This window comes from Callithrix jacchus, chromosome 1, assembly GCF_049354715.1.
Source record: "Callithrix jacchus isolate 240 chromosome 1, calJac240_pri, whole genome shotgun sequence".
NCBI classification, from domain to species: domain Eukaryota; kingdom Metazoa; phylum Chordata; class Mammalia; order Primates; family Cebidae; genus Callithrix; species Callithrix jacchus.
In genome coordinates this window covers 21,025,018-21,052,955 of record NC_133502.1, presented here as the reverse complement: position 1 = coordinate 21,052,955, position 27,938 = coordinate 21,025,018, and the positions used below count along the sequence as shown (strand labels likewise).

Below are 27,938 nucleotides of genomic sequence, written 5' to 3'. Positions count from 1 at the left end.
TGCCGTCACAACAATTGTAACTGTATGAGGTGATGCACTTGTGAGTTAGCTAGATTTAACAAGTCAATAATGACATATACTTTACAACATCATGTTGTTCTTGATAAAAATAAATAATGTTATCTGTCAATTAAAAAATAAAATATCTAAGAAGAATCTGTATAAAAGATTGTGGGTATTTATGAAATGTATATTTACTTTGTAAGTTGCCAAATTTGTGAATAACATTATTGGGTTTATTTTGCTTAATAGAATAGAATAAAGTATAATTAAAGATTTAAAGTGATCTTTTTAGACCTTGAGATTTTATAAATATAGGTGAGTTGCTAGTTTGCTTACCCTAAATATCTATTTTCTGCCCCAGAAATAAGACTTTTATAGAACATTTTACCTTTCCATAACTTCCGTCACCAAAATTGGCAATTTAAAATATTTTCATGAAGAAAAACCACTATTGATATGTGTGTATTATTAGCAAGAAAGCCAAGTTTAGATTTATGTGATTGAGAGTCTTTTCACTCATTAGTGATGTAATTGACTTCTCCACACCATCCTAGACGAGAAGAAACTCATGTTCATATATCAACAAAATGACACATCATTACACATTAACTCACTGTGGTGGGTTCTGATCAAGTGAAGCAGCAAATGCTTAATCTGTCTATTGGCTTTCTATTCTACCTGGTCTTAAAACTAGTAAGGTAGAGTTCCTGCCATTTGATATAAGAAAAGGTTTTCAACGTTCTTCTGTCTCTCCCAACTAGAATTCCCAAATATATTTGTTGGTGGTTCTTCCAATGTAGCCCAAGGAAAATGTGTTTTATTAGCTTGGTATTTCATTTGCGAAGACTGGCATTTGTCTCTTATTAGTAGATACAGGAGACATGAAGAACCCCTGAATTCCTACATAGCTGTCAAGAAGTAAGTGAACTGATTTGACAGTTATTCCAATCACTCACTGGAAAAACAGTTTTTCTGAGAATCAAGTACTGTTAACTCTGTTTCAATCCTCAGAACAATTCCTGCCAAACTTTTTATGAGAGGTAATGCCATGAGAAAGCACAATCTATGAAAATGAATTGAAGTTACAAACCAGTCCACACCACATGATTTGCATAGTACAAGCTTCATTGATGATCACTATCTACCATACCTTAGAGATGGGATTTAGACAATATTCATCTCTGGAGATTGTATGTTAAGGTCTGGCACAACTCTTTACACAGTGGTACTCAAAGCTAGCACTTGCATTAGTATTATCTGAGAATTAAAAAATAATAAGAATAAAGCAATGAAGTGATAGAATAACATTCCTCTTTATGTGAAATTCCTGCTAATATATTGTACAGCATGTTGGGATGGGGACCACACCTGCTTTTTACTCACCATTATTGCCCAACAATGGAATGGAATGCAGTGCCTGACCCTACATATATGTTGAATAAATGAACTGCTGTGATCCTCCCACTGCATCACCGCAAGTACCTTCAGACCCCAGAGCTGATACAGACTGATCTGGTTTGGCTGTGTCGTCACCCAAATATCGTCTTGAATTGTAATCCCCACGTCAAAGAAGGGACCTAATGGGAGGTGACTGGATCATGAGGGCAGTTTCCCCCAGGCTGTTCTCATGATAATGAGTGAGTTCCCACAGATATGACGGTTTTATATGCATCTGGCCTTTCTCTTCTTGTACTTCTCTATCCTTCCGCCATGTGAAGAGGTCCTTGCTTCCTCTTTATCTTTTGTCATGAGTATGAGTTTCCTGCAGCCTCCCCAGCCATATGGAACTGTGAGTCAATTAAACCTCTTTTCTTTATAAAATACCCAATCTTGAGGGTAATAGCTGTGTGAAAACGGACTAATACACAGACAAAGCCTCAAGGAAAGAAAAGTACATTGTAAAATATCAAAATATCTCAGTAATAAGTCTTTTTCAGAGGAAACGTGGCTTGATCATGTTTGTTCATTGAGAACCCCTCGATTTGGTTTGCATCTTGCTTCAAGTGGTTTTAGAAATTCCAACTATTATTGAGCCATTTGCATATTGAATTACTTTTTAAAAATCTTTATAGTGAAGGTGAATCTGGTAATAATATATAACTACATTATGCTAACCACTTTAATGTTCTAGATGTATTTTATAAGAAATTTATTCTGAATATTCTGAGTAATCTCGAGGCTGGGAAACATTAGCATATGCAAAGATGTGTATCTGTTATAGTTTTCTAATTTAAAGAGAATATATATTTTGAAAAAAAGTTTTATTCTGATAAAATTATGAAAAAAACATTGTTTAGAAAATGCAACTAATCTCAAAATTTAAAATAAATAACAACCAATTGTCATAGTGCTCTTGTATTATCCATTCATAAAATTGATTGCAATATGTTAGTACTGGCAGCTTAGGATAACACTTTTCCCCAAAAAAAGCAAAAATATGTTTTTTAATTTATTTATTTTAAAATTTTATATACAGATTAAGTAAAAATTTTAGTAACGAGCTTACAGATTTTGTATTATCATGCGATTTGGTTTTCTAACTGGGCTCAGAAAGAGAGGTATTTATCAGCTGAGATTGCCGGCTGCAACCTTGATGTTTTCACCCTCTTGCTACAGGGAGCTTGGGAGAATATGTAAGACTAGTCTGTTTAATTTAGTTTTATAATCTCATTGTTTCTGGCAATTTAAGACATAGAAAGGTAACTTTTCTTTATTAAAATAAACTTTTGGTATTTGGATTGCAGGATAATGAATACCCAGACAGGTAGTATGTGGTGATGGGTAGTGCATGAACTATAGAATTCACAGACCTTGGCTTAGATTTCAGATTTTCCAATTAGTACCTATGTCAGCTAGGGCAAATTGCCTTACTTCTTTAAACTCAATTTATTGATGTGGAAAAAGGGGCAATAAATCCTATCATTCATAGCTGTAATGAGCAGTAAAGTATATGAATATGTAAAAATGACTAGGCTAGTCCCTGACTATGGGACATAGCATTTATTTCCATGTGCACTTTGTGTGAGGGAGTGTAACAGTCATTTTATGTATTATCATACTGCAAATATAAATATGGACACAAACACGCATACATCCTTGCCATTCACATAGTACATTCCCATATACACACATAACCATTTGTTAAAATGTGATCATGGGATTAGGACTTAATAAAATTGATTTATAAGAGTGAAAAGCATAGACTTTGCAGACAGACACACACGAGTTGGAATTCTGATTCTACTTATTTCCTGTCCTCTCTTGAGCAAGTCGCTCAACATTTTCAGTCTCTTTCCTATTCATATAGATGTGCCTATCTATATCACAGACTTGTGATGCCTGTTAAACGAGATGTATGAAAACACTGTCACAATGTCCAATAAAAAGACAGTATTCAATAAATGGTCATTGTTCTTTGCAGACCTCTTTAAAAATATACTAAATTTAAAACATTGCATCAGAGTGTCTTACTGGATAAAATGATCATAATTGTACAGGTGGGTGAAGATCAGTGAATAGAAGTCAAGAAGTTTTGCTTCAACTTTTTTTTTTTTGAGACGGAGTTTCGCTCTTGTTACCCAGGCTGGAGTGCAATGGCGCGATCTCGGCTCACCACAACCTCCGCCTCCTGGGTTCAGGAAATTCTCTTGCCTCAGCCTCCTGAGTAGCTGGGATTACAGGCATGCACCACCATGCCCAGCTAATTTTTTGTATTTTTAGTAGAGACGGGGTTTCACCACGTTGACCACGATGGTCTCGATCTTTTGACCTCGTGATCCACCCGCCTCGGCCTCCCAAAGTGCTGGGATTACAGGCTTGAGCCACCGCGCCCGACGCTTCAACTTCTTGACTTTGAAATTTAAGCCTCCTCATCTAGTTTGTTTTAAAAACGTTTCTAACTGAATTATGCTTTGTATGTCATCATACCTCATTCTAACCCAGCTCCCTCAAACTTTATCTGTGTGAACTCTGGGGAGAACATAACCTCTATGAATAAGTTGGCATGCTTGAACATTCTTTGAATAAGTAGAAAATGCTGCTTTTTCATTTTATTGACACAAAGTTTATCACAATGGCTTATACTTCTGTTCTTAATGCAAGTTACAGGTATTAACCTCTAAAACTGAATAATGTTGACCAATTTAATGATTATCTGTAATAAGGGGAATTTACAAATGTTTTGCACTAATTACAGTTTGTAAAGTTATTAAACTTCCTTTTATACTTAGACGATCATTTTCAATTTTTATTGACAATGCAGCTTTGGTTAAAGTAAGTTCTTGAGCACCTTGGTCAAAGCAGCTGTGGTACAGAGAACAGGAACCATCACGCGCAGTAGCAAGATTTCAGCTAAGGTTCTTGGCTCCAAGTGACAAAAATTTAAAGCAGGAAAATAATCTATTAGCAGGCTATTGAATAGAGGGCAGAGACAAATGAAGGGCTCTAAAACGGGGCAGAGTGAAGAAGGAAAGACAACAAAGGCATTAACCTGTAGCACTTCTGAATGGGGGCTCTGGAGGTGAACTGTCTAGTTCCGAATCTTCTCCCCAACACTCCCTAGAGCTTTGAGCCCTTGGGCAAGTGATTTAACATTTCTACATCCCAGTATTCAGGTCTTCAAAATCAGACTACCCGTTCAGTAAACTGAGTGAACACATGAAAGGCACATAATAATTCTTTAAAAATATTCAGAAAAAAATAAACGTGTCCAGAACAATGACCATCACATTATACACCATGGGCTCCAGTGCACATGGTTGCTGTATAACCAGTCTCACTGTCCTTTTGAATTTTCATACCTCCACAAGGTTCCTGACCTGTATTGGATTTTGCCTTGGTTGAGAGATCAGAAGGGATGAAATTTCTTCACTTTTCCTCTGAGTGAAAAGTACAATTCCCTGAAACTGAGAAGGGGAGGGACTTTAATATTAAACAGCCAAGCATTTTGAAAATGTCCACTACAGTTAGAATAACCATATATCCTAGCTACCTTGAGACAGTCCCAGTTTACAACTGATATCCCACATGGTTAAACACACCTCGTGGCAGAAGTGTCACAAGTTGGATGATAAATTATGGTCTCCCTGAGTGTCATTCACTCCCTTTTGCTGCTGCTAAAAATGTGCATATATTCTTATACTTATTGGTCCAAGGAGAAAAGATCTCACTAACAAAATTAAATTTTCATTTATAAAAACAATAATGCATTTATTCTTTTTAGCAAATGAAACAAAAACACAACAAGAAACAAACAGAAATTCCAAAGTACGATTATTCTGTTATCTCTAAGTCTTGGATTTCTGTGGTCAATCTTCTCTGAGTGCAATTTTTTTAAATCCTGTCTCAGTATTTCATCACCTACAGATTAAATTAACATTATCACCACCACAATACCCTACATACTATATCTATTTATATACATGTATATAAATATATACATAAATTTGCATATATGCATACATATCTGTATGTATATAGATAGATGTAGGTATATGAAAATTATATCTGTATAGGGTAGGTCTCCATTACCTCAAAGACACATTGCAAGAACCTCAGTGGATGCCTGAAACATAGATGTTGCTGAACCCCATATACACTATGTATAATTTTTTTCTATGTCACAATTTCACAGATAGATTCATTTTACTGTATATCTTAGCAATCTCAGCATATGATTTTTCCCCTTTATTAGGTCAAGAACTTTCATCATTTTACTTAACGGAAGCACTTCACAGCTTGTCTTTGGCCTAGCCAAATGGCCAGTATCAGTGCTTTTGCGCTTTGGGGCCGTTTTTAAGTCAAATAAGAATGACTTGAACACAAGCACTGCCATAGTCAATGTGATAAGCTGAGCTGGCTAATAAGTGACTAATGGGTGGGGAGCAGAGACAGCCCGGAGACCCTGGACAGAGGAATGATTCATCCTGGGTTTGATGGAGAGCAACAGCACACAACTTCATCACGATACTCAGAACAGCACACAATTTAAAACTCATGTATTGTTTATTTCTGAAATTTTCCACTAAATTTTTTTGGACCATGGTTTACTGCAGGTCATTGAAACCTCAGAAAGCAAAACTTTGGATAAGGAGGAACTACTCTGTGTGTCTACATGCTTAAGTAGAAATAGTATCTCTTTCACACACACACATACGCATACAGGAAAGGAAGATAAGACATGTGGATTCTAGTTTCCTCATTTCTATACTTGATTATGAGGCCAAATTGGATATTAATGACTTGCCTCCTTCATTACCCAATACACACTTCCTCTGCTTTCAGGGCACACTTCAGTAACATGCTAGCATTTTCATGCCTAAAGAGTCTGAGGGTTTTTCTTTTTTCATACAGAATGAAAAGAGTCATTCATTAACTTTCAGGTAATGAACATGGTAGCTCTATACGCCACACAGAATGCTGATCTTGAAAGGTGTTGCTTCCCATCTGGCATTATAGTAAGTTTTCCATGAATCATCCCATATTCCACAAGGGGCACACAGTAAGAGTCTTGCATCCTTTGGGAATAAGCCCAATGCCTAACATCTTCTGAATTATATTCTTTGTTTAGTAGCAATGATACACAAAGTGTTGTGATTATAGTGTTTATTGAATATATCTGAAGAAGGTAGAGACAGCAAAGGCAGACACAGAAGAAAAATACATCAATTTTTCAACAGCAGCTGTTCTATTGAAGGTAAATCACTGCACTCTCCATGATTCAAGAAATCAGCTCACCCCCCAGTAGTTAGTTGTTCTAATCAGCCTTGCTGCTCTATGAAGGCCTCCAGGCTAGGCTCAGTATGAATGAATGAGAAGCTCAGAGGTGCTATTAGCTTGGCAACCTGTCCATTTACCATGTCCTAGGCATGTCTCTATCCATGAGACTTAACAAGCAGAGACACACAATGGCCAAGGGAAGAGAGATTTTATCACAGAGCCTGATGCCATACTGCTTAGAAGGAGAAGGAGCTAGACAAGTGACCGTGTATCAATTCTTGGGCCCTGGCCCTTGGGTTGTCTTGATGATCAGGAATTTGGAAGGAAGACAACTGAAATATTGATGACAAAAAATCTGGAGAAGAGATATGTGGCTAGAATTCTCAGAAAGAACAAAAAACTGGACGATGTTCTTGGATGCTTACAAAAGGATAACCTTAGAAGGGGAGTATTGTAATAACTAAAACAATAGGATAACTTGTTTTGTGGGTGCCACTCAGCCTCTTTACTCAGTCACCCCTGTCATCTCCCATTGGGCCCATGACTAAAATAGCTGTTGTGTCAGAGATGGGGGTTATGCATGGACTTAGCTACATGGACTTCTACTCACCAAGGCTGCCTTGCTATTATCAATCTACCGGTTGTAAAAACCAACACTGTGCCCCCAATGTGGTACTATTCCCCAGGGGACCAGGCATCTACCTGATGGCAGGTAGATCACATTGGGCAGCTTCCACTTCCACGGAAGGGCAGTATTTTGTTTCTACTGGATACGACTTTGGATGTGGATGTGTCTTTCCTGAACGCAATGCTTCTGCCAAACATGAACTTACAGACTGCCTTATGTGCTGTCATGGTATTCCTCACAGCATGGCTTCTGATCAAGGGACTCACTTCATAGAAAAAGGAGTGTGTCAGTGGGCTATGCTCATGGGATTCACTGGTTTTATCATGTTCCTCACCGTCCTGAAGCAGCTGGCTTGATAGAATGGTAGAATGACCTTTTGAAGACAGGTATAGCCCCAGCTAGGCAACAATATGTCACAGGGCAGGGGCAAGGTATTTTAGATGGCTGTATATGCTTTAAAATAAGTATCCGATATATGGTGTCAATAATTTGTATCCAAATTCACCTTCTTCACATATGTATTATCAATAGAAAATAGCTTAGTTTGTCAGTCTATCTTGGGTCAAAGTTTACCAAAAAGCTTTTTATGAATTTTAGTTTCAAAAATTTTTATCTTATGTAGTAGCATATATACATTTATGTAGTAAGAAATTCTATAGTAAAGAAAATCTTAGATATATGGCTAAGTTTGGCAGAATGTCATAAAGATCACATTACACAACAAATGCCAGAAATTGTGTCCATAATTTTGTTTCTTTGAGACTGATTCCACTGGCTTTCAAGTATTGCTACAGTGAAAAAAAATTAAAACAAAAATAAAAACTCAAAATAATCACAAAGAATGAATAAATTTATGGCATTCAAGTTCTGTTTCTTCATCTTTATAATCATGGTGTTATAATTGTTTATTTCACATCAACTGCTCAAACACAGGCATACATAGCACCAGAAAATATAGATACAGGAATTTCACTGATGTCAAGCCTAAACAATCCCAAATCTCTATGAAGCTTTTTTTTGAAATAAATGCATGTAACTGAGTCTGTGTTTGTCAGAGCCATTTGTAAAACTGGAGGTTCTCTAATTTGACATCCATATAAAATGCAATATTTATAAAACAACTTGTAACAAATGTATGTGCATTTGATGTTACACATATACACAATTAAATTCAAGAGAAGCAAAGTATTTTTTTAGCACTTAGACCAATAAAATATTTTTGGGCCTGGTGCGGTGGCACACACCTGTGATCCCAGCACTTTGGGAGGCCAAGGCAGGTGGATCACCTGAGGTCAGAGTTCGCAATCAGCCTGACTAATATGGTGAAATCCAGTCTCTACTAAATACAAAAAATTAGCCAGGCATGGTGGTGCATGCTTGTAATCTGAGCTACTCAGGAGGCTGAGACGGGAGAATTGCTTGTACCTGAGAGGTTACAGTAAGCCAAGACCATACCATTGCACTCCAGCCTGGGTGACAAGAGTGAAACTCCATCTCAAAATATACATAAAATATACATACATACATACATATATACATATACATATACATATATATATATTTGGAGAAAGGACTTGTAATCATAAACTGGGGGGACTATCCATGGGCAAACCATTAACCAGATTCAGGACAACATCGTTGTCCTCTGAATTCCAGGTAATTCCACTTTGATACTTAAATGGCAGACAGACTCTCGGTTTTCAAATTCCATAAGCCTGTTATCTAACTTATTTTCATTTCACCAGTGCACAGCTCCTCTTATGTATGGATGTAGGTGCAGGCTGAAAAAAAACTATAGAAATAACATTTGATATTTTCGGAGTCTGTTTATGGAAGTACCTACCTACCATCTTTTTATTGAAAGAATTTTGAAGAGGTGAATTGACTCAAATTTGGGAATTGTGTGAGAAGCAAAACTCTATTTTGGAGGTTTCAATTAGGTCCATATGCACGAGAATGTGAATACTTTTAAAAAACAGAAACAGAATAGTGCCTATGTGAGCTGGCATTAATTGTGGTCCTTGGAAATCCCAGGCCTATTTACAATAACCGTAATCCATGAGTCATTTAATTCTGATGGCTCCAATGGCTTTGATGTTCATTAGGGACAAGAGACCCCTTTGCCTTCCCTGGAGAAGTGCTGTGTTTGGGGTTCTAACAACATATACATTCCCCATCCCAGTGTTTTTATGGAGACCAATTCAGTGCACTATCTTCCGTCGCATCACCTACTTACATTGGTTACCTAAGAATTTGGGAGATTCAATTAGTGAATTTTATCCAGATAACAATCTTGACAAATGCTGTAGCATATGCACACTCCAAAGTGTTTCCCTCTTTCTAAAATCCAATGGATTCCTGGGACTGAGTCTCTCATAGTGCCTTTACTGGGCCTAAATTTTAGCCAATAAGCTTATCAAACAGCTAGAAACACGTTCAACTCTTCAAGCTTACCTGCTTTATCCACACTCTTTGAGTAAGTGTCCACTTTGAAATTCACCCCAGTGCAATCTTTCATCTTGGTTAGTTGTACACCTTCAGAACCCATTCCTAAGAAATTCTTGCAAATATTGTTAACATAAATGTCTTGCAATTCTGTTATGTCATTCTGTCTGAGTATATTCGACCCCTATTTAATGCTTAGCTCTGGTTCAAGTTCTAGGATTGCAGGCAGTGAAGACTTGGTAAGTAGGGAAGAGGATGAGAATTATATTTTCAGTCAGAGATGACTTCCTCACGTGTGAAGGCTACTAAGACAGGTTTGAAAATGGGCTTATATGTACGTTTCTGAATATCCTAATAATTTTTGCTTGCTTACATTAGCAAAAATCATTTAAGTTGCTGTTTAAAATGTGAAGCATTAAACAGAAAAAAATTGAAAACTAATTAATGAAATGCGTGTGTGTAGGCGGATTTCAAAAATGCGGGGCATCTGACCACTGAATCCCGCCTTGCCAGTACATCACTGTGGCCGGATTTAGTCACAGTTGCTGGACTACTGCGACATTGGGTGCCATTCCCAGACTTTCTTCTTTCCACCATCCACCCCAGTTTTAGTATCCCTGGCAGTATGCTATGTTCAACCGATTTGGGGATGTATGATTCTATTTTGACACCAAAAGGCTTAGCAAACAGTAAACCGCACACTCTGGCTTTTGTAGGGAGAAGTAGAACTCTGTGTAGTACAGTCTTATGCAAAAGTGGAAAGCAGTGTGGAAGGATTGGCAGAACAAAACAATGAAAAGTTACAGACATTTATACACAGCCAGAGAATGTTATTATAAGTCAATACTATAGATTTTTAAAATCTCCCATCTCCAAGACAATTTGGACAATAGTAACTATCTTATCAAATTCTTTTTTTAGATGAATTAAGATGAATTATCTTATTTATCGAATATTGAGTATAGATTTATTCCACACTTCTTTTCATTATTTTCAGCTTTTCAAAAAATTCTGCATTTGTAACAACTTCCTCAATATGTAAATGTAATAAACCCTCAATACTTAACATCTTACTCTAAAGTATCTACCATCTTACTCTAAAGTCATTTAGAAACCACATGCATTATTGCTATAGTTTTAAAACATTAGTATTTATGTTATCCTAATGTATTATCGTAATTGTATAGATTTTTTTCACTACTTTTGGAAGGATAAACTATTGTTTCATAGATGCAATAGATTCTGGAAACTTGTTTAGAAATATTTTTAAAAGCAATTTTCAAAATTTCTCATCTGTTACACAGGAGATGCAACGTAATGAGTACTATTTCCTCTGATTTCTTTCAGGTGTGTTTCTTTTGACTGTATTTTCATCAGTCTCGTCATTTTCCATTTGTGCTGGGACTTTTGCCTGCGGAAGGTTTCCAAGTCTGGCTGCAATTTGGTTACCTTGAAGGTATTTTAAAATATGCCGATTCACTAGTACCATTCCCAAACCAACTGAAACACATTTTTCAATGACATGGTCATGGTGCTAGTATTTAAAAAAGAATCTTCCTGATTTATTTTAATATACAACTTGGACATATTCACTGGTGTAGATAATACTGAATACAAATATATATATAAAATGACTCACTCCTTCTGTGAGAGAGCAATGTCCACAATTAAAAATAATTAATAATACCGTTAACTCAGAGGGATCAGACCAGGTGGAAAGCACAAATACACACTCTGCATAATGAAGCTTATTTCCAGTGTCCAAATCTACAGCAAGCAGAAAAGGACACTCAGTGTGGTTTGCTCTCAGATGCACGGCTGGCACGGCTAGCCAAGCAGTGGGGCCTCCACCTAGAGGAACTGATCACAGGAAGGGGAAGTCTTGATTCCAACTTTGTTAGCTTTTCCTTTCACTTAGTAATGGTTTCAAGCTGAAAAGGATGACACAACATGTAAATGTCAACTATTTAAGAATAACATGTGCCAAGTATACTCTACGATTTGCTGTTAAGATTCATTTCACTTAATCATTTCCTACGTAGATCTCTATGAATTTAAGTTTCTGAATAACTGTAGGGTCAACAAGGTATTCGGTACCATCCTACTTTCAGCTTAGTTGGACCTCATGATTTGAAGGAGGACATTTTATGAAATTAAAATCCATCCCTGTTTATAGTGCATAGTTTTACAATACGACTGATGACCTCTTTCTTGCATTCAGAATATAGTGCCAGAAAAAAATGTTCATTCCTTAATTAAATCATAATGATGAAACTGTTTTGATGTTGTAAGTTTTATGTTGCTATAAATAATTTCCTAAAGATAGTAAGGTATACTTACATAAGATTTATTCACTTCCATGATATTGTAGGCTGAACTTAAAAATAATTTGTGACTTTATTTGTATATGCATATATGATAAATGTGAATTATAATATTTATTTTGTTTTAATAAATATGTCTAGCTGTAATTTGATAGGCTGTTTGTGTAGATTTCATAATATTGTCTAGAATAATTTTTCTTTATTCTGATGCTTCTTAGTTATAGATATGGCCTGAGTTCTAAAGCACTATACACTCATGAAAGATTTCTAAGTCAATGTAAAATATTGTAATATGATGTCAGAATAAAATTTGTTTGAAAATAGAGATTTTCATGGTTTTTTCCCCAAATTAGAGTTTAGTCAATCTCATGATTTGTCAGACTTAACAAGTTATAGACTGAATATTTTAACATGAAAATAACTTCAATGCATATCCTTAGAATATAAATCAACTGTATATTCACTCAAAACACACAGAATATTCTACATGCCAAAACTGCATGTCTGTTTCCAATTTTCTAATACTACTTTCTCTCTCTCTCTTAGTTTACAAATATTTCTCAATATTTAACTTTTTACAACTGAATCATGTTGGGAAAATGAAGTCTTTGGGAAAATATTTATTACGATAATTTTTTATGTAGTTATTTAAAACATTTCTAACTCAGTAAAAAATAGTATATGGAAAGGTGATAGTTTAAAAAATTGTCAAGGTTAAGAATAAACAAAATATACTTTTTGACTTTTAACAATGTCTTAAGAAAATGTCTTCTCTTACAATTTAATCACATTTGATTAAACATTGACAGAACAGATATTGAATCATAGAATAACTTTCTAGTATACATTATGTATATGTTGCATTATTTATTTTTATGTATCCACTTTACGAAAGTAGGAATGTCCTGCTTAGTAGTATCAAGCTTCAGTAACATTAACACTTTCTTTTGTTAACACATTTCTGTAAACTGCATAATTATGTAATCAAGACTTATCTAACACCTGTTCATAATACTTTTGAGTTAAACCTAAAGATCATTTTGTTTGTTTGTTTTATCATTTTGAAAATAATACATAAGAGACACCACTCTGACTAATAATGCAAAACTATTTCAGAAATAGGAAATATCGCTTGTCACTGAAGATATGGAAATGATGGATGTGTTAGTTCATTAAGGTCCTTACTGTCTCAGCCCTGCTAGGACATTGCTCTTGATTTATTGTTATCTACTATTTATTCAATTTATTCTTGCTACTGCAAAGAATGCCAGTGGCATGAAGTTAGGGTATGCATGTCTGTGCTACTGTTTATTTACATTTTCAGACAATGTAAACAAATGGGAAACATTTCAGATCATGTAAGATCAAACTACTTTTCCTTTTTCCAATTCATTTATGTCAAGCTGTCATTTGTCTCCCACCTTCTAACATCTCTCTTCTATTTTGTTTTTCATTGTTTCATTTCTATTACCTTAGGTCTATCAGATCAATAAACTCTGGATGCCTTGACGTGATTTCCTGAAATTCTCAAGGAGACATAGGTTCCATTAAGATTTTTTTTCACATTACAAACTTGGTACAAGGGAGTTGCAGATGTAAACACATATACTGAAGTCCATGCATTTATAGTTTGTGTATATTAGCAGATAAACCACATAGGAAGTGGATTATATCAATAAGTTATTCCAGAAGACAAAAAGAAGAGTTCATATGTTACTTAGGTTCACAAACTGGACACAGGCTTCACCCATATTTTCATGCAAGATTGAGCCAGATGAATACAACTTCATATTCACCAGTTCTGCTTCCCATCTTCCTAGACCATGGAAATGGTTCTGGTAGCAATGTGTTGGCTGATCTGGCCTGCTACTAGTAATACCATGATACGTGGTGCAATGTCATGACTCAAACTCAGTTCAAAGACGGGAGCAAAGAGCTGAGAGACAGCTTGTGTTTCTTCTGCTTCTCAAATCCTAGAGTGCACTTACAGCACTGCTCTTCTGTGGGACTTTGTGTCCTCCTTTATCACCCTGCTGGTCCTACCATCCTCCTGGAACCTCACCCTAGAGCATGACTCTTTGTCTTTCATTTCACGTTTCAAAGAAAGATTTTAGATGGAACTCAACTATTTCTAAAATAATTTACAAAACAGAAAAACACTCATTGGACATTTTTGTAAACATCAATTTTGGTGTTTCTGATGGAATTTGTGTATGAAAAATAATAAGATGGAAGTGGTATAGTTTGGATATTTGTCTCCAGGCAGATTTCATATTGAATTGTAATCTTCAGTGCTGAATGTGGCCCCTGGTGGGAGGTTTTTAGGTCAAGGAGACCTGGTGCTGTCTTGGCAATAGTGAGTGAGTTCTCATTAGATCTGGTCATTAGAAATGTGTGCACCTCGCTCTCACTCTCTCTCTCCCTTGCTCCTGCTTTCTCCATGTGATGTACCTGCTCCCCTTTCACCTTCTACCATGACTGAGTGCTCCCTGAGGCTTCAACAGAAGTTGAGCAGATGCCAGCACCATGCTTTCTGCACAGCTTGCAGAACCATGAGTCAAGTAAACTTCTGTTCTTCATAAATTACCCAGTCTCGCATTTCTTTATATCAATGAGCAAATGATATAAAGAGAGAGAGATACCAATTTAATGCCATTCAACTAATAGTAACGGAGCACCTGCTTTGTGTTAGCAGATACCAATGTTGAGAATGATTATAAAACAAACATAATTTTCAAGAATCCTATAGTTTTGGGGTTGAGGTATGAGATGAAGGGAGAAAGCAAAGTATAAAAGCCTATTATGGCAAAGGTTGTACTCTAACTTAGAGTTAGAGTACAACCTCTGCCATAAAGGAAGTAGAATGTGATGAAATTTTAATGAAGGAAGAGGATGCATTAGACAGATGTATCAAAAGAAACAGTATAGTGGTGAATCTTTTAAGATCAATGACATTTCAAAAATTGAGATGTAATGAAAATTTAAATACAGTGATAATTGGTAGCATATGCTATTAATTAAAATTAATATTATCTCAAAGCATAAAGGCTGGAAAACATTTTGCAGGAAGCAGATTATTTTGCTAAAGATAATTAACCTGCAATTGCTTAAAGCTTAGACATTTTCAGTGAGTTTCACAAATCCTGCCTCCTGTAACACTCAGACCAACTCTGAAGCTATCCTAGCAGATAATGTGGCCCCTGATAAACTACAAAAAATGTGGCTGAGGTTGTTTGTGGGAGAGGGTTACCCCAAGGCACAAGGGTGCAACTTGTATCTGAAGCTTCTCATCTGGAATTGAGTCTAGAAGTACGAGGTGAGGCAACTGGAGGGAATTAAATCCAAAGCTAGGGATTTTTACCTAATTCAGGGGATTTTTAGGTATTTTTGAAGTTTTTTGAGCAAAGACATGAAATTATCAGGCTCACGTTTAAATATGTCAGAAACAGAGACAATCATGAATAGGTATAGAAAAGAATCAAACGGAGGATGAGAAATATTATAGATATCATTATAAAATGCTACACCAAGTCCAAAAGATGAGAGCTTTAGATAGGATTAAGTCCTATAGACTTCCTTCAAATAAAAAGTCTCTAGTTATAGATAGGGTTGATAGCATCGTGCATGAAAAAGATCTAGGGGTCTTAATGGACCAAAAGCTCAATATGAGACAACACAGTGCAGTGGCCCAAAATGCAAAAGTGAACAGAGCCAGCCTTGTCAGGAAGATGGTGCCAGTCAGGAGGAAGGCAACATTCTCACTATTCTACGAACTTAACAGACCACATCTACCACTTACGTTCACGTTTTAAGAGGGTCAGTGGCAAACTAAACATAGAAGAAGAATGAAGATGGCTTTGGAGGTTGTGCCTAGGAGGATCCTTTGACGAAACTGAGGAAGTTTATCTCAAAAAAAGATTTATCGTTTGTGGAGTAAGATCCCAGCACTTGTAATCCCAGCAATTTTTGAGGCCCAGATGGAAGGATAGCTTGAGCCCAGGAGTTCAAGACCAGCCTGGGCAACATGATAAAACCTCATCTCTATAAAAAAATACAAAAACAAAAACCCTAGATACTCCCAGCTACTTGGGAGGCTGAGGAAGGAGGATTGCTTGACCCCAAGAGGTCAAGGCTACAGTGATCCATGATCACTCCACTGCACTCCAGCCTGAGCAACAGAGTAAGACTTTGTTTCAAAAAACATTTTTTTAATAATAATTTTTTAAAAAGCAACATGTTTGAACCAGAAGCACCTTAGTGTGGCACTTTAATCTTAATGCTTTAGTTGTATTATTTTCTCAATAGATGTCTATTCAATAAATGAATGCAGAAATGAATTAAGGATCAAGCTGCTTGTTCCTAACACTTCATTGAGGTTTCTAAGGGGACAGCCCCATGTAGCATAAGAAAAATTCTAATGATACTGGATAACAGGGCCTTGTGTTTCTATTTTCTCCTTGAAATAGTCCCAAAGTATTTTTTAATGGTTTTACCTGGGTCCCATGCAACTGTGAAATGTCACACAACCCACATAGAAGGCGTTAAGGTTTTTGATCTTGTGCTAAATCAGGTGCACTATGGGAGGCAGCTGTTCTATAATAGAGAAGAAAAGCCTGGCTGACTTGGGTGTGGGCGCTGCTTTATAATGGCAGCAATGTGCTGGCTTGGCATATCATCAAATATTCTTTTTGAACCTGTCTGATCACTACCAGAGAGGGAAGTTTCAATTTTGTTATGGTTCATTGGTCATCATTAAGAAAAATGCATGCATTTTAATGACATAGCTTCTAGTGCTGGCTGTTTTTAACCCATGTCTAGAAGAGGCTACTAACTGTGAACAATGTGGAAGGCATTTTCCTACTCTAGGGAAGAAGGAATAAAAATGGAGATTTTGAAACAGGGATTACCTTTGAAATAACCTAGGGTAAAATTCCCATATAGAGGTAGATGAAATCTTAAGAAAGACAAAAAGCATGAACATTATATGCTCTTGGTTTTTCCAGGGCTGATTCATATTCAGTGGTCAAAACTATCTTTTCTCTTAAAAGTATTTCATTTATCATCCTATATTTAAATCTGAAAGTTCTATTTGATAATATGTAATGTCACTTTTGAAATCCTTTCATATAAAATGTCCAACTACATAAGAATTGTTATTTTAATCTTTTCTACTAAGAGAGAAACATATCTAATTACATAACAGTTGACAGTTGGCTATCAAGGGAAACTGAGGCAGTAACTATTCCCTGATGTTCTGAAGTTGAGATAGAAAAGCACACTAACACAGGTCCATCAAGTCTTGGTTGGTGCCTCAAATTTCAAAATACAGTAAAGATGTAAGAAAAATTCCCTAGTCTGAAAATTTTTCACATCTTTTGGTCTTTTAGTTCCCCGAGTTCAAATGTTTACTAGATTCATTCTATACATCATCATTTACAACTCAGAGTATAGTATGAATTCATGATTTTCTTCTCTTTCTTTGTATCAGTTAAGACTGAATTTCATTACATGCAAAGGAAATCAATCCTGAGTGAGTTGCATACATGAAGAGTTATTTTCATTTGTGTAAAAAGAAACTGAGGGAGATAGTAGTACAAGGCTCGAGAAACAGCTTGATGAAGTTATTAAGGAATGGAGTTTCTTCTAACTTTTTGTTTAACTTGGGACTTTTCATTATTACATTAATAACATGGCTGCTCCATCTCTAGGCATCATATTTGTGTTCCAGGCAGAAATAAGATTTAGTGGAACAAAGGGTAAAATGCAAAAGTCCAAAAGGTGAATAAAACAAATCACTTACATTACTACATCACTTTCACACTTTATAGCAAACCCAATCTGCAAGGGCTTGGGGGGCAGACGAGTATTTTAAACTGTGAGTACTGCAACTTCATACAAAAATGAGGATCTGTTAGAAAGGAGGAAATGTGATTGGGTAAGAACTGGCCAGACAACTGGAAGTGACTTCCACAAAGTTATTAACTTTTAAAAGGAATATTATATTTCTAGGAATACTAAGTGATCAATAAGGAGTATTTAGGAAACCCAGAAAAGTGAAATAAAAACAATAATTCATAAAAACATAATCAAAACACTTCTTCCTAAAAGATCATTAATAATTACATGCCCTTTTCTTCTCTTTCTTTCTCTAGTACATTTGTTCTATTGTTTTCCATGTATGTTTTTATAAGACTAAAATACCAAAAGCATTGGCATCAAAAGCCAAAATAGACAAATGGGATCTAATTGAACTCCAGAGCTTCTGTGCAGCAAAAGAAACAATCATTAGAGTGAACCGGCAACCAACAGAATGGGAAAAAATTTTTGCAATTTACTCATCTGACAAAGGGCTAATATCCAGAATCTACATACAACTAAAACAGATTTACAAGAAAAAAAACAAACCCATTCTAAAGTGGGCAAAGGATATGAACAGACACTTTTCAAAAGAAGACATTTATGAGGCCACAAACATATGAAAAAAAGCTCATCATCACTGGTCATTAGAGAAATGCAAATCAAAACCACATTGAGATACCATCTCATGCCAGTTGGAATGAATATCATTAAAAAATCTGGTGACAATAGATGCTGGAGAGGATGTGGATAAATAGGAACACTTTTACACTGCTGGTGGGAGTGTGAATTAGTTCAACCATTGTGAAAGACAGTGCGGTGATTCTTCAAGGACCTAGAAATAGACATTCCATTTGACCCAGCAATCCCATTACTGGGTATTTATCCAAAAGATTATAAATCACTCTATTATAAAGACACATGCACATGTATGTTCATTGTGGCACTGTTTACAATAGCAAAGACCTGGAATAAACCGAAATGCCCATGGATGATAGACTAGACAAGGAAAATGTGGCACATATACACCATGGAATACAATATAGTCATAAAAAACAATGAGTTTGTGTCCTCTGTAGGTACATGGATGAATCTGGAAACCATCATTCTCAGCCATCTGACACAAGAACAGAAAATCAAACACCGCATGTTCTCACTCATAGGTGGGTGTTAAACAATGAGAACACATGGACACAGGGAGGGGAACATCACACACTGGGGTCTGTTGGGGGCACTAGAGAGGGACAGCGTGGGGTGGGGTGGTTGAGGAGAAATAACATGGGGAGTAATGCCAGATATAGGTGATGGGGGATGGAGGCAGCAAACCACTTTACTATGTTTGTACCTATGCAACAATCCTGCATGATCTGCACATGCACCCCAGAAACTAAAGTACAATTAAAAAAAAATATATATATATATATATGAACAACATTAAAAAGTGTATTATATCATGGTTTAGTTTTTTAACTTAGTTTAATATAAATATTTTCTGACAATAACAGCTGCTATTCTGCAAGGGAGAAATGCTATCAAGGTTCTATGATATGTGCATACTTTTGTATCCTTAACTCAGCATAAAAGAAATTGTTTCCATAATTTCTGTTGATAATTTTTAATTTCCTTAAATGTGTATACTTTACACATATCTCAGGTTATTTCTGTAGGGTGAATTTTGAAAGAGAAAAATCAATCACAGACTATGCACACTTTAAAACCTTTAGTACATAATTAAAATAGTGTCACAAAAGTTTGCCCCAATTTATGCTGTTTCTTTACGTTCTTTCCGGTTGTCTTCAAAATCTTTGCTACTTGATAGGCAGAGGAAATAGAATCTTAATATTCCGTTTATTGTAATTTATTTATATACAAAGGGGGACTGTAATTTTTGTCTACAGAGGACAATTGACTCTTTGTTCTAGAAAATGACTTCTTCATGTTCTTTTCGTTTTATTCCACTTCCTACTCAGTTGTCAGATCCACCCACCTCTTTTCATCTTCATAGGTCAAAATCCAAGTCCCCCAGATCTCTTTGTGTAGATCATCAAAACGTTCTTGCAGTGTTCACCCCAACCCCAATGTGAGTTTTATTTCTAGGAAGAATGGACAAAGTTAGAAATAAAACAAACCCCTGTGCTTAAATCAGCATATAGCTCAGAAATTGTCTTAATATTTCCATCTTGAATGTTATCACTAATTATAGAATGATAGCGAGCATTCCCTAAGTGCCTGTGAGTAGATACAGAATATAATTTGAGGCCACAGACGTCTCCTCAAGGACCTGATAGAACATTCAACTCTAAAAAAGTATATTTGATTGCTAAAAGGCCCCTGTACTTAGAATTACAACATCTTGGTTTAGTCTTACCTCTGTTATTCAGGTTTGCGAAAGGTTTGAAAAAAACGCCCAATAAATATTATCCATCTTTGCTCCCAAGACTGTAGCCAACTGAGAGATTGACACAAGGACATCAGGAATCTGGAATTAAAATAGTTCGGCTATTTCTAATAAAAGTTATACTGGTGAAAAGGCTTCGGCTCTGTTTCCATATCAGCCCCTAATATGTGTCCCTCAAACTACTCAGCCTTCCTTATTTCATTCCGGACAGTTTTGGAAAACAATGGGATGGATTCAGAGGTTCGTGGGTCTGCTGTTTTCCAAAACATCTTGGTTTAGTCTTACCTGTATTATGCAGGTTTGCGAAAGGTTTGAAAAAACGCCCAATAATGTCAATAGGTCTATGTTTAACATTTTAAGGAACTGCCAAATTCTTTTCCTAAGCAGCTGAACTACTTTACGAACCTACTAGAAACCTAAGAGGATGTCATATCTTCCACATGCTCACCAACACTTTTTAGTATATATATTTTTTCTTTTCCATGTATTTATGTATCCTTTTTAAAATTGATAATATATGTTTATTGTGTACAATATAATGTTTTGAAATATATAGACATTGTGAAATGGCTGAATGGACCTAATTAACATATGCATAAAGTCACATAGTTATTGTTTTTGTGATGAGAACATTTAAAATCTACTATTTTAGTATTTTTCTGAGATACAATACATTGTTATTAATTATAGTCCTTATGTTGTGCAATAGATCTTTTCAATCTTTGATTACTCCTCCTATGCATTTAAAATTTTGTATCATTGACAACTATTTCCCTCATTCCCTGTGCTCCTAAAAATCCACCCCATCTCTTAGTACTCACCAGTCTACTTTCTGTTTCAGAGTTCAGCTTTTTTAGATTTTACATATAAGAGAAATCATGCTATATTTGTTTTTCAGTGTCTGGCTTATTTCAGTTAACATAATGTCCTCTAGGTATGTTTATGTTTTGTCAAATAACAGAATTTTCTCTTTTAATGATTGACTAACAGTCCATTATGCATATTTACCATGGTTTCTTTCTTTCTTTATTATTAATTTTGTACCTTAGCTATTATGAATAATTCTATAATGAACATGAGGGGCCAGGTGCGGTGGCTCAAGCCTGTAATTCCAGCACTTTGGGAGGCTGAGACGGGTGGATCACAAGGTCAAGAGATCGAGACCTGGTCAACATGGTGAAACCCCGTCTCTACTAAAAATACAAAAAATTAGCTGGGCACGGTGGCGCGTGCCTGTAATCCCAGCTACTCAGGAGGCTGAGGCAGGAGAATTGCCTGAACCCAGGAGGCGGAGGTTGTGGTGAGCCGAGATCGCGCCATTGCACTCCAGCTTGGGTGACAAGAGCGAAACTCCGTCTAAAAAAAAAAAACATGGGAATGTGGGTGTCTCTTCAATACACCAATTTAGTTTTCTTTGGATAACATCCAGTTGTAGGATTGCTGGATCATATGGCAGTTCTATTTTTAACTTTTTGAGGAACCTCCGTACTGTTTTCCATAGTGGCTATACTAATTTACATTCCCACCAACAGTGTTTAAGGGGCCCCTTTTCCCCATATCTACTCCGGCATTTGTTATCATTTGCCTTTTTGGTAATAGCGATTCTAACAGATGTAAGATGATACCTCATGGTGGTTTAAATTAGCTTTTTCTTCATGACTACTGATATGGAGCATTTTTTAATGTACCGATTGGCCATCTGTATGTCTTTTAAGAAATGTCTATTTAAGTCCTTTGGCCATTTTGTTAATCAGGTTATTTGTTTTCACACTGTGGAGTAGTTTGAGTTCATGATGTATTTTGAATAGTTATCCTTTCTAAGATGTATGATTTGCAGTGTTTTTCTCCCATTTCTAGGTGTCTCTTCGCTCTGTCATTCCCTTTGCCTTACACGGCTTTAGCTTGATGCAATCCCATTTCCTTATTTTGTTTCTATTGCCACTGCTTCTGTTTCATTTTCCAAAAATTATTGCTCAGACCAATGTCATGAAGCTTTTCTTCTGTTTTCTGATATTAGTTTTAGAGTTTTATGCCTTATTTATAAGTCTTTAATCTTTTTTTTTTTGGAAATGAAATTTCACTCTTGTCACCCAGGCTGGAGCACTGTGGCACGCTCTCGGCTCACTGTAACTTCTGCCTCCCAGGTTCAGGTTCAAATGATTCTCCTGCCTCAGCCCCCCAGGTAGCTGAGATTACAGGTGCCTGCCACCATGCCCAGATAACTTTCACATTTTTAGTAGAGACAGGGTTTCATCATGTTGACTACTTTGGTCTTGAACCTCTGACCTCAAATAATCTGCCCGCCTTGGCCTCCCAAAGTGCTGGGATTACAGGTATGAGCCACCATGTTCAGCCTGTCTTTAAACTATTTTGAATTGATTTTTGTATATGGTGTGAGAGAAGGTCTAATTTTATTTTTATGCACATGGTAGTTACTTCGATGTCATTTAATGAAGAGACTGTCATTTTCCTGGTTGTGTATTCTTGGTACTTGTGTTGAAATGTGACGCCTCCAACTTTGCTCTTTTTTCTCAAGATTGTTTTAGTTATTCTGTGTCTTGTGTGTTTCCATACACATTTTGGGATTTCTTTTTCTATTTCTAAGAAAAATGTAATTGGAATTTTGATAGCAGTTGCCTGAATCTCTAGATCTCTTTGGATAGTATAGACATTTTAACGATGTATTTCTTCCATTCTGTAAACACAGATCTCTTTCCATTCACTTATTTCATTTTTTTCATCAATGTTTAGGAGTTTTTAGTGTACTGGTTTTTCACCTCCTTTGTTAAATTTATTCCTAAATATTTATTTTTTTTTAGCTCTTGTAAGTAAGATTATTTTCTTGATTTCTTCCAGTAGCTCGCTGTTAGTGTAGAGTAACACTTCTGACATTCTTTTGATGCTGAAATTATATCTTGAATCTTTACTGAGTTCATTTGTTATTTCTGACACATTTTTAGTGGAGTCTTTAGAGTTTTCCATATGTAAAAATCATGTCATCTACAAAGAGGAACCACTTAACTTCTTTTCCAACGTGGATGCCTTTTATTTATCTCTTGCTCCTGCCTAATTATTCTGGCTAGGACTTCCAGTACTATGTTGAATAGAAGTGGTGAGAGGGATTGCCCATGTTTTGATACTTGGTTTTACTATATTTAACTTAGATGACTGAGTTACTTCCTCTGTAATTTTAGGAGCATGCTTAGAGAAAAGTGTAACAAGTTATGAGAAATTTCCTAGTGCTTTTCAGACCCCAGAGACAGCAGCCAGCATTCCCCGCAGCTAGTCTGGCATGTTCAGCAGAGACGATCTGCAACTTCTGGTGCATATTTGCATGTCTCAGCTTCACTCAAGATCGTGAAGAGCAGATCTGTGTTCGGCAGGAGACTGTGACATATGCAGATTTAACACATTCTCCTGCACTCATATAATAAGTTGAAAGATTTAAGTTCAGAAAACCAACATCATGAAGAGAAACTGGAAAGGATTTTACATATCCAACACGGCTGATGAAAGACCACATGTTATGTCACCTAACCTCTTGACGGAGTGCCAGGAGCTGGAGTTCTCTAGGTCTGCAATAAGGTATTAAAAACCTCTAAAACCTGATAATGCTAATAAGAATGGTAAAAAAAATCAAATAAAGGGGGTGTCTGTGAAATTCATAACTTTAATCCAATCTGAAATGCCTTGGAATCATTAGCCTAAAACACTAAAAACAGTTTTTAGAAATAATTGAAATACTAAATAATATTTATTCAAACTGACAATATGTTGTTATATAGCATGTAGATCACAGTGTTAACAGGCAAATTAAAAATCAATTTTTTAATCCATCAGCATGTTGAAGAGATTTGATAAAATCACATTTTTCTTTTTATCTCCTGTCTCTTTTTGGAAATTAAGTTGATCATCTACACAGCAAATAGAATATCTTTATGCCCCAGAAATAGAAATAATAATGAATTTCATTCATCTTAATTTTTATATAATCTCCGTGGAGAAGACGGGCTGACAAATAATTTGAATGAGCTGCTGTGGTTTTTACTTATTATGAAAATTTATTACATTGTTCTCACAGATGTAAATGAAGTTTAATTCAATGCTTCTTATCTTAAATCTGTTACGTCCATTTCAAGTCCTATTTCATTACATTTAGCCCTTTCTTTACTTTGTTTTCCATAAAGTCCTTGTCTAGACCCTGGCTAACTAATACGTTTAGATTAATGAAATGTCCTTCTGGTAGTTCTCTGATTTCTAGCTTCAAGCCTTTCTGACTTTAGCTAATCCTACTCTTATGAGTGACCTACTACAGGAGTTTTAAATGATCACAAAAGTTTCTATTTTGTTTCTTTTGGCTTTAATATCATTTGACTCCAAGAACATCCATACCCTTTCCTTATTTCTGCCCAAGACATCCCATTAAAAAAAAAAAAAAAAACAACTCATTCATTTGTTCCTCATTTTTTTTTCTGCATGATTCCATTTGATGTGATCCTCACACATAGAATTATACCCATAGCCTGCCCTAGGTTTTGTGTTCTCTTGCTTCCTAACACAATCACTCCCAAACAGGCACGGGCCGGGGTGGGGGGGGGGCGGGTGTTATTCATTGAAGAGAAATTAATCAGTTAATGTGGCATCATTCCCAACCACTTAGCTACATTAACTTCTGCTCACAGGTTCTATCTCTATGACTTCACACTTCCCATAGAGTTAAATTCATGCATTTTGTGAAATCTACATGACCATTGTTTTCCCTCTTGGGGTTCCTTAACTTTGTATCTAAATTCTCACTTCACTTGGATCCTTGACTATATGAATCTGTGAGGTAAATGTCATAGTACCCACCAACGCCGTGGGCTCAGCAGTCGCCAGAGAACAAGTTCATTATATCACCTTTGCTTTAAGAGCTTAAGTAATTTCCATGAAGGCCCGCAAAGAGGTTGCTGAAAACAACGTCAAGTAGTTCTCCAAAGATTCTGTCAAGGTACACAGACTCCAGGGTCAGGGAGATTGAAGTTTTGTTCCCACCGTTGTTATGTCATAGCTTTGTAATCTCAAAACATTTCTTAAATATCCTGAAACTCAGTTTCCTTCTCTGTAAAATGCTTCAAATGAAGTTTGTATCTCACCTTGTTGTTTTGACTATAATAATGAATATCAACCACGTAACACTGCCTGGCATATTGTAAATTCCCAATGGTTCGTGTTTAAGAGTCACTTAAAATGTAATTATTATTTATGGCATAAAATAATAGTCGAGAAAGGTAGTGTGATATGGTAGAATTCATGATTTGGAAGATCTGAGCCCAACTCTTGTTTCTCATAATTTAGAGAAGCAGGACTTTGGGTAACCCACTTAACCTCACTTGTAAAATGAAAGTATTAATGAATGCATCACAGGGTTCCTATAACAATGAAATGAGCTCCTGGGTAGAAAAATGCTTCATAAACTGGTATGTGTTACATAAATGTTAATTATTGAAATATGGAGTAATTACTAACCTTATAAGAAAACAAGCAAATGCATTTTACGTGTAATTTTTACTCAATTATCCTTTAAGTTCAGTCACAATTAGTAGAAATTGTCCCTAATAATAAAAGTAAAGAAAGGAAAGCACACATGCTGACAAGGGCTCATTGATTTGAGAAGAAAGGCTTTCATTTTTTTGATATTTTGCTACCATTGACTTGTGATATGGGTAATTTTCTAAATTACTATACTTCAGTGAAGTTATAATTGTCTACCTTACTTTATGATCTGTGAGTCATTATAAAAAGTTTATTATTTTAAAAATCACTGTGAAATACTCATAGAAGGTGTTCCTTCCCTATTCTGGTACTGGGAAAAAAAATCTGTGTAGGGCCTTTATCATATTGTGATAAACATTAAAAAAATACAAGCTAGTTTTTCCCAATATTATCACATTACAATTTCTTTAACTTTTATGGGTGTTAAATGCCACATTGCTGAAATGCCACATTGCTGAAAAGCCTTTAAGTTCACTTTGGCAAAGGCTTTTCTTTATGAATATAAAAATTGGGGGATAGAAATATTTCATGTTTAGTTTATCCACATAAAATATAGAAATATTGATTGGATAATGTAAATAATAAGACTATACATTGACTAATTTTTTAATGAATATTTTACGGTCCTTAAATTAAGAATGTACAATGTTGAAAAGACTGAAAAATGGATTGCTGTAGGGCATGGCATGTGGGATGATACGAGCTATTGGGTGTATTACTGAGGCCACGTGAGATCATGCACGCATAATCTATGGGCAACTGCAGTGAAATCAACATCGACTGGCCATTAACCTACAATATATAGCTATTCTTATTAATTTATATTTGTCAGTGGTTAATATCTGTTTCAGAAAGCTTGAAAAGGAATTTTTTGTGTGTGTGCACTAAACCTTTTCCCCAGATCATAGGAATATATTTGTGTGCGTGTGTGTGTGTGTGTATACATATATATAAAATATATATTTATATATAATAAAAATATATAATTTTATCATAGGAATATATTTGTGTGTATATATAATATATATTTATATATTTATTATTTATTTATATATAATAAATATGTAATTTGTATATATAATATATAATTATATATAATAATTTTATCATAGGAATATATTTGTGTATGTGTATATATATTTATATATTTGTTATTTATTTATATGTTTATATATAATAAATATATATAATTTTACATTATATATTATGTATAATATATAATTTATATAATTTTACTATATAATCAATATATATTATATATAAAATCATTATTAATTTAAAAGTGGGATTACCTCTTATTATAGTTAATACTGGGTTTAGCTCTAGAATTTAAATTTTCAGGGATCGCTTTACTTATCTTTGATAACCACAATAAAAATAATAGTAGTGACACTAATGATAACTTATATTTACTGAGGACATTTTAAAGCAGAACTCTTGTAAGTAATATATATACACAATATTGTTTAAACTTCATAAGCAGCCAAATCAGTAGGCACCGTGATTATTCCTTTTCTCTGGATGAAGAAATTGAGGTGCAGAGAAGTTAAGTAAGTAATTTACTAAGGTCTTGCTGTGAAGTGACTTTGAACAAAATATTCCCATTGACAAAGTGCTAAGTATTTTAAATTCTAATATGAGCTTTATTGTTTATCTTGAATTATTCTTGCTTTTATTAATACCCAGTTAAATAAAAATAATTTTAGAAAGGCTAATATATTAAGTAATTAACTCAGTGTTCATTAGTTAATGTCTTAGAAAAGAAAGTCCCCAGGGAAGCTCAGAACTCTGGGTGACCAAGATAGGCAGAGAGGATTGTAAGAGTGAGGAAGAGACCAATTAGGTTGGAGTGAGCAAATCTGCCTAAAGGTTACGTGTGATCATCTCATACACATAGTACACTAGAATCATTTTAGGTTATGCACAAAAAAAAAGAAAAAGAAATCAAATTCGTACAGATTGTAAAATCCTCCATTGTACCTACACCAACAGCTCGTACAATTCTTTTTATTGTTATTATTATTTTATTTTT

The 27,938-nt window shown here is 35.4% G+C and overlaps 1 long non-coding RNA gene across 1 annotated transcript in view; it reads left to right on the top strand.

The window, feature by feature from the left end:
* LOC118152309 (uncharacterized) overlaps window positions 1-27,938 on the top strand; it is a 61,876-nt gene that overhangs the window by 17,704 nt on the left and 16,234 nt on the right. The window contains exon 2 of the long non-coding RNA XR_013525555.1: window positions 11,141-11,249. This is a non-coding gene — a long non-coding RNA (uncharacterized LOC118152309). The remainder of the gene's footprint in view (window positions 1-11,140; window positions 11,250-27,938) is intronic.